The 12,344-nt window shown below is 38.8% G+C and overlaps 1 protein-coding gene across 1 annotated transcript in view; it reads right to left on the reverse strand.

Annotated features, from left to right (window-relative positions):
- Nucleotides 1-12,344, reverse strand: part of SVEP1 (sushi, von Willebrand factor type A, EGF and pentraxin domain containing 1) — a 210,261-nt gene that overhangs the window by 175,157 nt on the left and 22,760 nt on the right.

A 12,344-nucleotide genomic window follows, 5' to 3' on the forward strand; every position in this document is an offset into this window, starting at 1 on the left:
GCTATTTTTAAATTGATTTTCAGGCTCAAAATTTGGACCAAATCTGAGTCCTATATATCTACTTCCCAGCATATCTAGCTGCTGCTGCTGCTAAGTCACTTCAGTCGTGTCCAACTCTGTGCAACCCCATAGATGGCAGCCCACCAGGCTCCTCTGTCCCTGGAATTCTCCAGGCAAGAACACTGGAGTGGGTTGCCATTTCCTCCAATACATGAAAGTGAAAAGTGAAGGTGAAGTCGCTCAGTCGTGTCCGACTCTTCGATACCCCATGGACTGTAGCCTACCAGGCTCCTTCATCCATGGGATTTTCCAGGCAAGAGTACTGGAGTGGGTTGCCATTGCCTTCTCCAAGTATATCTAGCTAGCTACCCACTTACCTACCTAGCTGAACCACCTCATGATCAAACAGTAAAAGCTGGACCAGAAGAAAATTTAGCAGAATACATCTTTTCCAGAGTTAACAATGGCTCACTTGCTTCCTCTATTTGTTTTTCCACTGCTCTTCCAAAACTGGAGAATTGCTTTAACACTTCGTCTTTTTTGGACCACCCAGTATTAGCACAAAAATCAGCTGTTTTTTCGGTGGTGTCCTATCTTCATGAGAAAATACTACTGCTTCACTCAATTTGTTAGTTGGGCTCTAATGTTTTAGGATAAGTGAGTTATGCTTTATAGTGTTATATGCTATTCCTTCTCATAGATAAAAGAAAAAAACCTTTTTAAAAAGGTATATATTTTATTGCCATTGATGCTTTGTAATATCATTCTGTAGAGGCACAGAAGATCCAGCGGTTAGCCTGGTTTATAATTAAACTAGCTGATGTTGCTGTTCATTAGAAATGGGTCAGAAAGGTAAAGAAGCACCAGGGGACATTTTCTGGCAAGTCCTTAGAAAGAATTCCATGTTTTTAGGCAGTGATTCAAGAAGAGCAACATTGGAACCTAGGGTTCTGTTAATGTTAAAAGGAGATATTATGATCTTAAAAATAACTTTGCCTCAATTCATTTTAGAGGACAGACTCAGCTATAAGGTCTAGATTCTCAGATTTTAAGATTCATGTCTATAGAAAACATATTTCATTGGTACATAATCAAGAAGTATTTATTCTAATTCAGTAATTGCTGCCAACTTGTTTTAGAGTCTGTGAGCAAAAGATAATGCTGTTAAATCTGAATTTATAAACAAACTAAAAATTACTCTGGAAAACATCTGGAAAGCCAGCATTTTGAGAAAATGTATTCAAACACTTCACTCCTTTGCAAAAACCAAGCGAAGTATAAACAACAAAGTCCTAATGTACAGCACAGGGAACTATACTCAATATCTTATGATAAACCACAATGGAAAAGAATATGAAAAAAAGAATGTATACATGTGTGCAACTGAGTCACTTTGTTGTATAGCAGAGATTGGCTGCTGCTGCTGCTGCTAAGTCACTTCAGTCATGTCCGACTCTGTGCGACCCCATAGACGGCAGCCCACCAGGCTCCCCCGTCCCTCGGATTCTCCAGGCAAGAACACTGGAGTGGGTTGCCATTTCCTTCTCCAATGCACGAAAGTGAAAGGTTAAAGTGAAGTCGCTCAGTCTTGTCGACTCTTAGCGACCCCATGGACTGCAGTCTACCAGGCTCCTCTGTCCATGGGATTTTTCCAGGCAAGAGTACTGGAGTGGGGTGCCATTGCCTTCTCCAGTAGAGGTTGGCACAACACTGTAAATCAACTATATTTCAATTTTTAAAAAAAGTGAAATAAAGAAAAACAAATAGTGCCGAGGGACCATACTGAAGACAGGAACTGAGGACAGGTGTGTGTTGCAGGATAACGTGAGATACTAATGGAGACATTTACCAAGTATACACACCAAGGGGCTCAATCGACAGTCTCAAAATTCTTAGTGCTTTTTCCCCCATTTAGCTTCAAATTTTTATTGGCATAAACTAATCATAATAAGATCTGTTTACTGTCTACATCAAAATTCTTGGCTCTTAAAGCTTAAAAATCTACCCTCTTGATGAGTGACAGAAGACGTGGAATGACTACTCAGTACATGAGAGCTAATTCCTCACTCCAGACAAGAAAAGAACCTCTGAATGACTCTCCTCAAAATGAACAGAGGTAACTAATGTTGGTGAGAACAGGGTGAAAAGGGAACACATGTACACTGCTGGTGGGAATGTAAATTGGTGCAACCACTGTGGAAGACAGTATGGAGGTTGTGCAAAAATCTAAAAATAGAACTGCCATATGTCCCAGCAACCCTACTCCTGGGTCTATAGCTGAAGAAAGCAAAAAAAAAAAAAAAAAGAAAAGAAAAAATTGAAAAGATACATGCACCTCAAAGTTCATAGCGGCATTATTCACAAATGCCAAGATCAGGAAGCAATCTAAGTGTCTGTTAACAGATGAATGGAAAAAAAGAGTGGTGTATATACACAACGCAATATTCAGTTCAGTTCAGTTCAGTTCAGTTCAGTTCAGTTGCTCAGTCGTGTCAGGCTCTGCAACCCCATGAATCGCAGCACGCCGGGCCTCCTGTTCCATCACCAACTCCCGGAGTTCACTCAAACTCATGTCCATCGAGTCGGTGATGCCATCCAGCCATCTCATCCTCTGTTGTCCCCTCCTCCTCCTGCCCCCAATCCCTCCCAGCATCAGAGTCTTTTCCAATGAGTCAACTCTTTGCATGAGGTGGCCAAAGTACTGGAGTTTCAGCTTTAGCATCAGTCCTTCCAATGAATACTCAGGATTGACTTCCTTTAGGATGGACTGGTTGGATCTCCTTGCAGTCCAAGGGACTCTCAAGAGTCTTCTCCAACACCACAGTTCAAAAGCATCAATTCTTTGGTGCTCAGCCTTCTTCACAGTTCAACTCTCACATCCATACATGACCACAGGAAAAACCATAGCCTTGACTAGATGGACCTTTGTTGGCAAAGTAATATCTCTGCTTTTGGATATACTATCTAGATTGGTCATAACTTTCTTTCCAAGGAGTAAGCGTCTTTTAATTTCATGGCTGCAATATTACATATCCATAAAAAAGAAAGAAAATTTGACATCTGCTGCAAGATTGATAGATTTGGAGGGCACCAGGCTAAGTGAAATAAGTCAGACAAGAAAGACAAATACTATATGGTATTATGTGGAACCTAAAATGTACAACAAACTAGTGAATATAACAAAAAAGAAGCAGACGTACAGATACGGAAGACGAACTAGTGGTTACCAGTGGCGAGACAAAGGGAGGGACAATATAAGGCTAGGGGAGTGGGAAGTAGAGACTACTGGGTGTAAGATAGGCTACAAGGATGTATTGTACAACACGGGGGACAAAACCAATATTTTATAATAACTGTAACTGGAATGTAACCTTTAAAAGTTGTATAATGAGTAAAAAATAATAAAGAAAAAAAAAACTCCAAGGAGAGAGAGTTCGAGGAGAACAAGAGATTTTAGATATTGCTGTGAGGTTCTCTGCTCTACACTAATCTCTTAATATCTCCCAACTCAGTCACAGAAGGAGTATGACTGACATCCCTTTGTGGGGATGGGTATAGGGATGTATGAGTCCTCATTCCATGTGCTTATTTAGGATAGTGCTAAGTCCCACAGAAGTGCCACTGGTCACAGTGATATGAGGCAATAGAACATAACTATGTGGGATGTTCAAGGGAAGAGGACCTAATGAGTCTTGTATATTCCTGGAGAGACTTAGGAGAATCAGTGCAATATGAAGACTTCTGGAGAAGTCCTATAATATTTAGGATGTGTTGGAGAAGACTCTTGAGAGTCCCTTGGACTGCAAGGAGATCCAACCAGTTCACCCGGAAGGAAATCAGGAATATTCATTGGAAGAACTGATGCTGAAGCTGAAACTCTGATACTTTGGCCACCTGATACGAAGAACTGACTCATTTGAAAAGACCCTGATGCTGGGAAGGTTTGAAGGTGGATTGAGAAGGGTAGACAGAGGATGAGATGGTTGGATGGCATCACTGACTCAATGAACATGAGTTTGAGTAGGCTCCCAGCATTGGTGATGGACAGGCCTGGCGTGCTGCAGTCCACGGCCTCGCGGACTCTTTGCAAAGAGTCAGACATGCCTGAGCGACTGAATTGAACTGAACTGAGGGGCTGACAGCAATGGACCCTGGAAGCCATGCCTCTCTCAGACTGCCTGAGAGGAGAAATCCTGGAAGCCCTAGGAAATGACTGCACCAAGGGTGATAAAGATGACAAACTCATATGCAGACGACCAACGATGGTCATCGTGACCACTGATGAGAGAACTGAGACAATTCCAGAGGACGGACGTGCAGAGTATGTCAGGACTGAGGGGTGGACAACTCCTCCCATGCGGCCGCTCTGCAGAAGCGCCAAAGCTTAAATTCAACTTGACAGTGAAAGGGAAGAGGAAACCCTTCCTGAATGTGGCTCAGTTTCCAACAGTGAAGTGCTTGAGAAATGTCTGATTTTGAGTTGGCTTGAAGTTTTCTGTCATTGGGTGAAGTCTCAAAATAGAAATGACAGTTGGTATTAGAAGAAAAAAAAAAAGACTTAAAAAAAGATCTTAATTGGTGGATAGGAAAATATTTTCTTTTTTAATAAACAGTTTCTCTTCCTGATGTAACCTTGTGATATCTTCGAAAATAGATAGGAAAAACTCTTTCGGAACTCTACCACCCACACCTTATTTAGAGAAAGAGACAAAAACTAGCAATGAAGGGCAGGGGGAGGGAGAGAAGGGGGTCACTTGGTTCAACCTCCTTGCAGCCCAGCTCAAATGTATTCAGAGGTGACAAAGGCAAGCACAACTTCAGACAAAAGCCTAGTCTTGTTCCCAAATGTAACTTCCTTGAAGGCAGGCATTTTTGTGTGTTTTTCAATTCCTTAATTCCCAATGTCTAGCACACTGCTTGGAGAAGGCAATGGCACCCCACTCCAGTACTCTTGCCTGGAAAATCCCATGGACGGAGGAGCCTGGAAGGCTGCAGTCCATGGGGTCGCTAAGAGTTGGACACGACTGAGCAACTTCACTTTCACTTTTCACGTTCATACACTGGAGAAGGAATGGCAGCCCACTCCAGTGTTCTTGCTCGGAGAATCCCAGGGACGGGGGAGCCTGGTGGGCTGCCATCTATGGGGTCGCACAGAGTTGGACACGACTGAAGCGACTTAGCAGCAGCAGCAGCAGCACAGTGCTTGGCAAATAGTACACATTCAGTGAACAGCAGTCAATAAACAGCAGCCCATAGTACAGCCAGCGCTCAGTCCAAAATCCTTGGTGTCACCATAACTGTTGTCTTTTCTTGTATACTGCTTTAGAAAGCTTCCCCTCCCTAAAATATTCTCATATTCTTTTCTCTAATACTTCTGTTTTTCTTTAAAAAATTATTAAATCCATACATTTTTCTTTGATGTGAAGTAGATACTCCCTTTATTTTTATCCCAACCTCATCAGCCATTTTCCTCAAATCATTGACTGACCGACCTGTTATTTTCCTGGCTAGAGCCTCTTTTATTCTGTTTTACTGACTTCTTTGCCTACTCTTGGTCAATACCACATAGTTTTGGTTACCATACCTTCATAGTATTTTTTTCGTGTCTGGTGAGGAAAGTCTAACATCCTTTTATTTTCACTTTTAAAAAGCTTGCAGTTAACCTTGAAAATTCTCTTCTCCAATACAGCTTGAGAGTCAGTTTATCAAATTCTTCAAAGACACAGAGGCCAAAAAGCAAAAAGACAGAATCAAGGACCAGCCCCACGAGAAATGACCATCCTTAGAACCCTGACCATTTACCACTGAGAGGAACCAAGAATTCTTGAACAAATGATTAATTCAGGTCAAGAAATATACAACATGAGCTTGGAATATTCTGTCATGAGAGAAAGCAAAGAAGCACTTAAATGCTATAAAGACACAACAAAGTGAATCAGAAGCCAGTCTGAAGAAAAGTTCCTTCTATCCTTCTGGCCAAAGAAGTATATCAGTAAAAATAATAATTGGAGTTGAATTTAAATATATTGAGTATGATACATATATATATATGTGTGTGTGTGTGTGTGTACTTACATTTTCACTTAGCACACAACTCAAGCAAAAAGTCCTCTCAATATAAATAATAACTGAAATAAACTGAAACACACACACATTTTTTAGTTCAGTGTCACCTCTGGGGAAAAATCCAATTATCTGTTTTGGATGGCATGAAGTGAGACATTATTTTGTGTCTTTAAAGTTATACATATGTTTCAAAGGGTAACCCCTAGCTCTAATACGTCAAGATGTGGGCAAGTTGTGTTTACATCATCCTCGCCCTTTACTTAAAGTGATAAAGTCTTTCTGAGTTGTTCCACTTGGAAATCATAGCCTAACCTCTATGGACGTCCCCTAAAAGCTTTTGCTCATCTTCTCTCTTCCTTTAAGGCTGTGACAATTAATGGTAAGCAAGACACTGAAAAAGTGACAATTGTGATGGCGAGGAGAAGATGAAAAAATGTAAACTTTTTTTCTTTTTGGTATGATATTCTTGACAGTTCCTGGCACAGAGTATATGCTCATAAACATTTATTCAATGAATGAATGAATGAATAAGTGAAGCAGATAAACTCGAGGATTTGCTGGAGAGAGTTACCTGAGTAGGCTGGTCTTAACTGAGCAGTGGGAATATACAGCATGTGTGTGTGTGTGTGTGTGTGTGTGTGTGTGTTGTATGTTGTACAGTTTTGCAAAAAAAAGATAAAGCTTTCTTTGTATGCTGTTATCATCCTTCTGACACAAATACCATCTTGCAATGTTAATCTCAACTCCTGTCAATAACATTCCTTAATATCCAGGTTAGGATTTGCAGAGATTTCTGGCTGTACTACGTATTACGTATAAAACTCCTTAAGCTGTGATTCTATTTTTCTTTTCTTGCACAGAACTGCTGTTACGGGAACCATTATATCTGTTGGCAAGACAATATATTAAGCTTAAAATAGTAAGAAGAATAGCAGGACTAGAAGGCCAAGCAAAGAATTACACAAGATCTGGGTTTGGAATGCACTTTAACGATCGAGGTGGGGGAGTGGATGATTTACTGAAAATAATTTACCCCTCCCCCAATCTCTGGGCTTCATCATACTTGAATAAGAACATAATTCAATAAAAACATTTTTTCATCCCACAGATTGAAGAAGTAAATAGATCTGTGGTAATGTTGGTGGAATGTGGTAGAGGACCAACTCTTGATTCTCCTCCTAGTGTTCCTGAAATAGTTTACATCATCTGCAATCCTTTGAAAAGCATTTAAGAAATGGAATTTTTTGTCCAGAATATTGAATGAGGCAAACCCTTTGTGGCCAACAAAAAACTCAATGTGAACTTTGTATAGCGAAAGGTTATCACCATCTGTATTGTATCAAGCTCTGATTAGTTTGTATAAATATCTGGCAGGGAAGTAAGCTTCCCTTGTCCAGTAAGAGTCATTAGAATGATAAAAATGCAGGGTTGTGTAACGTTGTTCTAACACCCGAGATCCATCACCATTACACAAGATTGCAATCCCCTCTCCCCACACCCTCCAAGTTAGACCACAAGAGAACTGCTTTGAAAAATGATCTTGAAAGAAATAGAGAGGTTATAACAATGCTGATGTGGGTACAATATTTGCCCTTGGGCTCCATTAATTAAACTACATGTAGATATAACACCAACCTCAGCACAACCTGAGTTGCAATTACTCACTGTGGCCAGCCTTGACTGAAGACAGCAACTGGAGGAACTCATAAGTCATCTTTTAATAAAAATTTGATTCTGTGAATCGATACCTATTATGATTCTATCAAAGCCACTTTCCTCCAGGGAGCAGAAAATTAGTAAATTATGCCAGTGTTTCAGCTTATTTTCCATGCATGTTTTTTTTTTTTCCATGTTAGGAAACATTAAGTACAAACAAGATGCCCTGGGGATTGTAAATTGGTACAGCCACTATGGAAAACAGCAAAGAGGTTCCTCAAAAAAATAAATTTGAGTTGCCATGTGATTCAGGAAGCCTACTGGGCACCTACGCAGACAAAACTGTAATTCAAAAAGATGACCCAGAGAGATGTTGTGGGGAGGGAGGTGGGGGGGGGGGTTCATGTTTGGGAACGCATGTAAGAATTAAAGATTTTAAAATTAAAAAAAAATAATAATAAATTGCCAAAAAAAAAAAAAAAGAAAAAAAAAAAAAAAACAAAAAGATATGTGCACCCTTATTTTCATAGCAGCACTATTCACCATAGGCAAAACATGGAAACACCCTATATGTTCATCAGATGAACGGATAAGGAAGATGTGGTGTGTACACACACACACACACACACACACAGAATAATACTACTCAGCCATAAAAAGAACAAAATAATGTCATTTGCAGCAATATGAATGGATTTGGAGACTACAATTCTAAGTGAGGTAAGTCAGACAGATAAAGACAAATACCATATAATAGCACTTATATGTAGAATCTAGAATACAACACAAGTGAGCCTATCTAGGAAACAAACACAGACTCATAGACATAGATAACAAGCTTGTGTATGCCAAGGGGTTGGGGGTGAGGGAGAGATGGATTGGGAGTTTGGGGTTAGCAGACGCAAACCAGAAATATACAGAGAATGGATAAACAACAAAGTCCTGCTATAGAGCATAGAGAATTACATTCAATATCCTGTGATAAACCGAAATGAAAAAGAATTTTTAAAAGAATACACACATATATACATACATTTATGTATAAACTGAATCCCTTTGCTTTACAGAAGAAATTAACACAACATTGTAAATCAACTATATTTCAATTTTTAAAAAATACCATAAGCTATTCATACTACTTTCCTCATCCTTCAAATTGCAAAATTTCACCAAGGTTCATCTGCTATTTAGTTAACATTTTTAATTTGAATACTCAAATATTCTTCAGTTCAAGGAATGTTTATTGCTTTACATTGATGGACAGTATATCTGGGAAAAAAAGTTATTCATCTGTTGGTTCATCATTTTTCCAGATACATTCTATTCTTTAATTTTTATCTCATCCTACTTCCTTCTGAATTTGGTGGAAATGTCTCAAGCTTTTCTTTCATATCACTGGTTTTATGCAGTGTTGCTTCTCTTCTACTTCCAATTAAAAATTAATCCTGGATCAACAGATATCATACTAAGTGAAGGAAGGAGATAAAGACAGATATCATGATATCACTTATATGTGGACTCTAAAAACATGATGTGAATGAACTTGTTTACAAAATAGAAACAGATTTACAAACATAGAAAATAAACTTATGGCTACTAAAGGGGAGGGAGTGGATAAATTAGGAGTTTGGGATTGAAATATACACACTACTGTATATAAAATAAACAGGACCTACTATATAGCACAGGGAACTATATTCAATAACTTGTCATAACCTATAGTGGGAAGTAATCTGAAAAATCAGATATATATAATGGAATCACTTTGCTGTACACCAGACACTAATACAACATTGTAAATTAATTATACTTCAGTTAAAGAAACTCCTTAAAAATCACCTAAAAACTGGCACTTTAAAACAGAATCCTAGCATTGCATTTATTTTTCTTGTTACAATACTTCTTTGTTTCATAAAGTTTTCTCTTGATTCCTTTTAGCTTCTCAGGCAGTTTTGCTTTCTTTTCTCCCCTTTGTTTATCTCATTTCTCATCACCATTTCAGTGTTTTATTTACATATGGTAAGTACACATAACAAATGCTTTCTAGGATTTAGTTCTGTTTTTCATAGTGAATTCCTGAACTTTATCTGTATCTTACACTCTATCTTTATTTTACTTAGGAAAAAAATTCAAAGAAACCAGATAGGAGTTTTTTGTCCTTTTCCTCATCCATGAGTGAAGAGGTATAGCCAGTCAAAGTGTTTGCAGCAAACGATCAAGTGGGTAAATTAGTGTTGGAATACATGGCTATAACATTTGCTCTTATTGTTATTATTATTGATGAACCAAATTGAAGTGATTAGCGAAGAAAGAAAGAAAGAAGAAAGTGTCAGTCGCTCAGTCGTGTCTGACCCTTTGTGACACCATGGACTGTAGCCTTCCAGGCTCCTCTGTCCATGGGATTTCCCAGGCAAGAATACTGGAGTGGGTTGCCATTGAGAGTTAAAAATAAACCACACACTGTGCCTAGAAACAGAGGGTCTAGATCAGCACTGTCCAATAGAACTTTCTGTGATAACTGACATGCTACCTTTGCTGTTGAATAAAGTAGCCTCCAGGCACATGTGGCTACTGAACACTTGAAAGGACGCCACTGCAACGAAGGAACCAGATTCATAATTTTATGAATCATATGAATTTATGATTCATACATTTAATTTTAATTAGTATAAATTTAAATCACCACATCTAGCTAGTGTCCACAATGCTGGACCATGTAGGTCAAGCCTAGATACAGACTCATCCTTGAAGGGAAAAACACAGAAAGTCTAAGCAGGCCCATAAAAATATTCTGTCAACTCAAGACCTGCAAAATCAACTTGAAGATTCAGATGAATACAAAATTTAATACTGAAATAAGAAGAAAGTGAAAAAGAAAAGAGAAAAGTAACATGATAGAACAGCACTTGTATCTGTAGGATTTAGAAAGCCTTAGCATCCTGAAAACAGGAGCTGAAAGTCATAGAAAGGGAGCAGGCTAAGAGGGAAACAGAAATATGCAGGAGAAGGATCTGAAAAGCAAAGAAAGCCAGGAAACCAAAAAGGCAACGAAAGACAGAAATCCACCTTGGTGGCAGTGAGACAAAACAAACTTATGGTTACCAAAGGGGAAAGGGCGCGAGGAATAAATTAGGAGTTTGGGGCTTGCAGATACAAACTACTATATATAAAACAGATAAACAACAAGGTCCTACTGGATAGCACAGGGGAATATGTTTAATATCTTGCAATCACCTATAATGGAAAAGAATCTGAAAAAGAATAAAGAAAAAAATATATATGTATAACTGAATCTGACTGTGTGGATCCCAACAACTTGCGGAAAATTCTTAAAGAGATGGGAGTACCAGACCACCTTACCTGTCTCCTGAGAAACCTGTATGTGGGTCAAGAAGCAACACTTAGAACTTTATACAGAATGACTGACTGGTTCAAAATTGGTAAAGGAGTATGACAAGGCTGTATACTGTCATCCTATTTACTTAACTTATATAGAAAGTATATCATGCGAAATGCCAGGCTGAATGAATCACAAGCTGGAATCAAGATTGCTGAGAGATACACAGATACACAGAGATGCTCAGATACACATGATACCACTTTAATGTCAGAAAGTGAAGAGGAACTAAAGAGCCTCTTGATGAAGGTGAAACAGGAGAGTAAAAAAATTGGCATAAAACTCAACATTCAAAAAATGAAATTCATGGCATCCTACCATCACTTCATGGCAAATAGGTGGGAAAAAAAGTGGAAACAGTGACAGAATTATTTTCTTAGGCTCCAAAATCACTGTGGACGGTGACTGCAGCCATGAAATTAAAAGACACTTGCTCCTTGGAAGAAAAGCTATAACAAACCTAGACAGCATATTAAAAAGCAAAGGCATCACTTTACCAACAAAGGTCTGTATAGTTAAAGTTATGGTTTTTCTGGTTGTCATATATGGATGAGAGAGTTGGACCATAAAGAAGACTGAGCGCTGAAGCATTGATGCTTTTGAACCGTGGTGCTGGAGAAGACTCTTGAGAGTCCCTTGGGCTGCAAGGAGACCCAACCAGTCAATCCTTAAGGAAATCAACCCTGAATATTCATTGGAAGGACTGATGCTGAAGCTGAAACTCCAATACTTGGGCCACATGATGCGAAGAACTGACTCACTGGAAAAGACCCTGATGCTGGGAAAGATTGAAGGCAGGAGGAGAAGAGGACAACAGAGGATGAGATGGTTGGATGGCATCACCGATTCAATGGATGATCTGAGCAAACTCCGGGAGACGGTGATGGACAGGGAGGCTTGGAGTGCTGCAGTCCATGGGGTCACAAAGAGTTGGACATGACTTTGTGACTGAACAGCAACAAGAACAACATAACTGATTCACTTTGCTGTATATCTGAAACACTGTAAATCAAATATAATTCAATTAAAAAAGTTAATCTATATAAAAAAAAAGATTCGGAAGATCTTTGTCCTTTCCTTTATTCAATAAGGCTCATTTCTCAAATGCAAAAGTAGACTAAAATTAAGTCTTTTGCTATTATGCAACACAATAATTGTGCCAATTAAAAGAAAATAATAACCTAAGGCACTAAAAAGGCATTCAATAAAATTTTCTGCTTTTTAA

This window comes from Capra hircus, chromosome 8 (genome assembly GCF_001704415.2).
Source record: "Capra hircus breed San Clemente chromosome 8, ASM170441v1, whole genome shotgun sequence".
NCBI lineage: Eukaryota > Metazoa > Chordata > Mammalia > Artiodactyla > Bovidae > Capra > Capra hircus.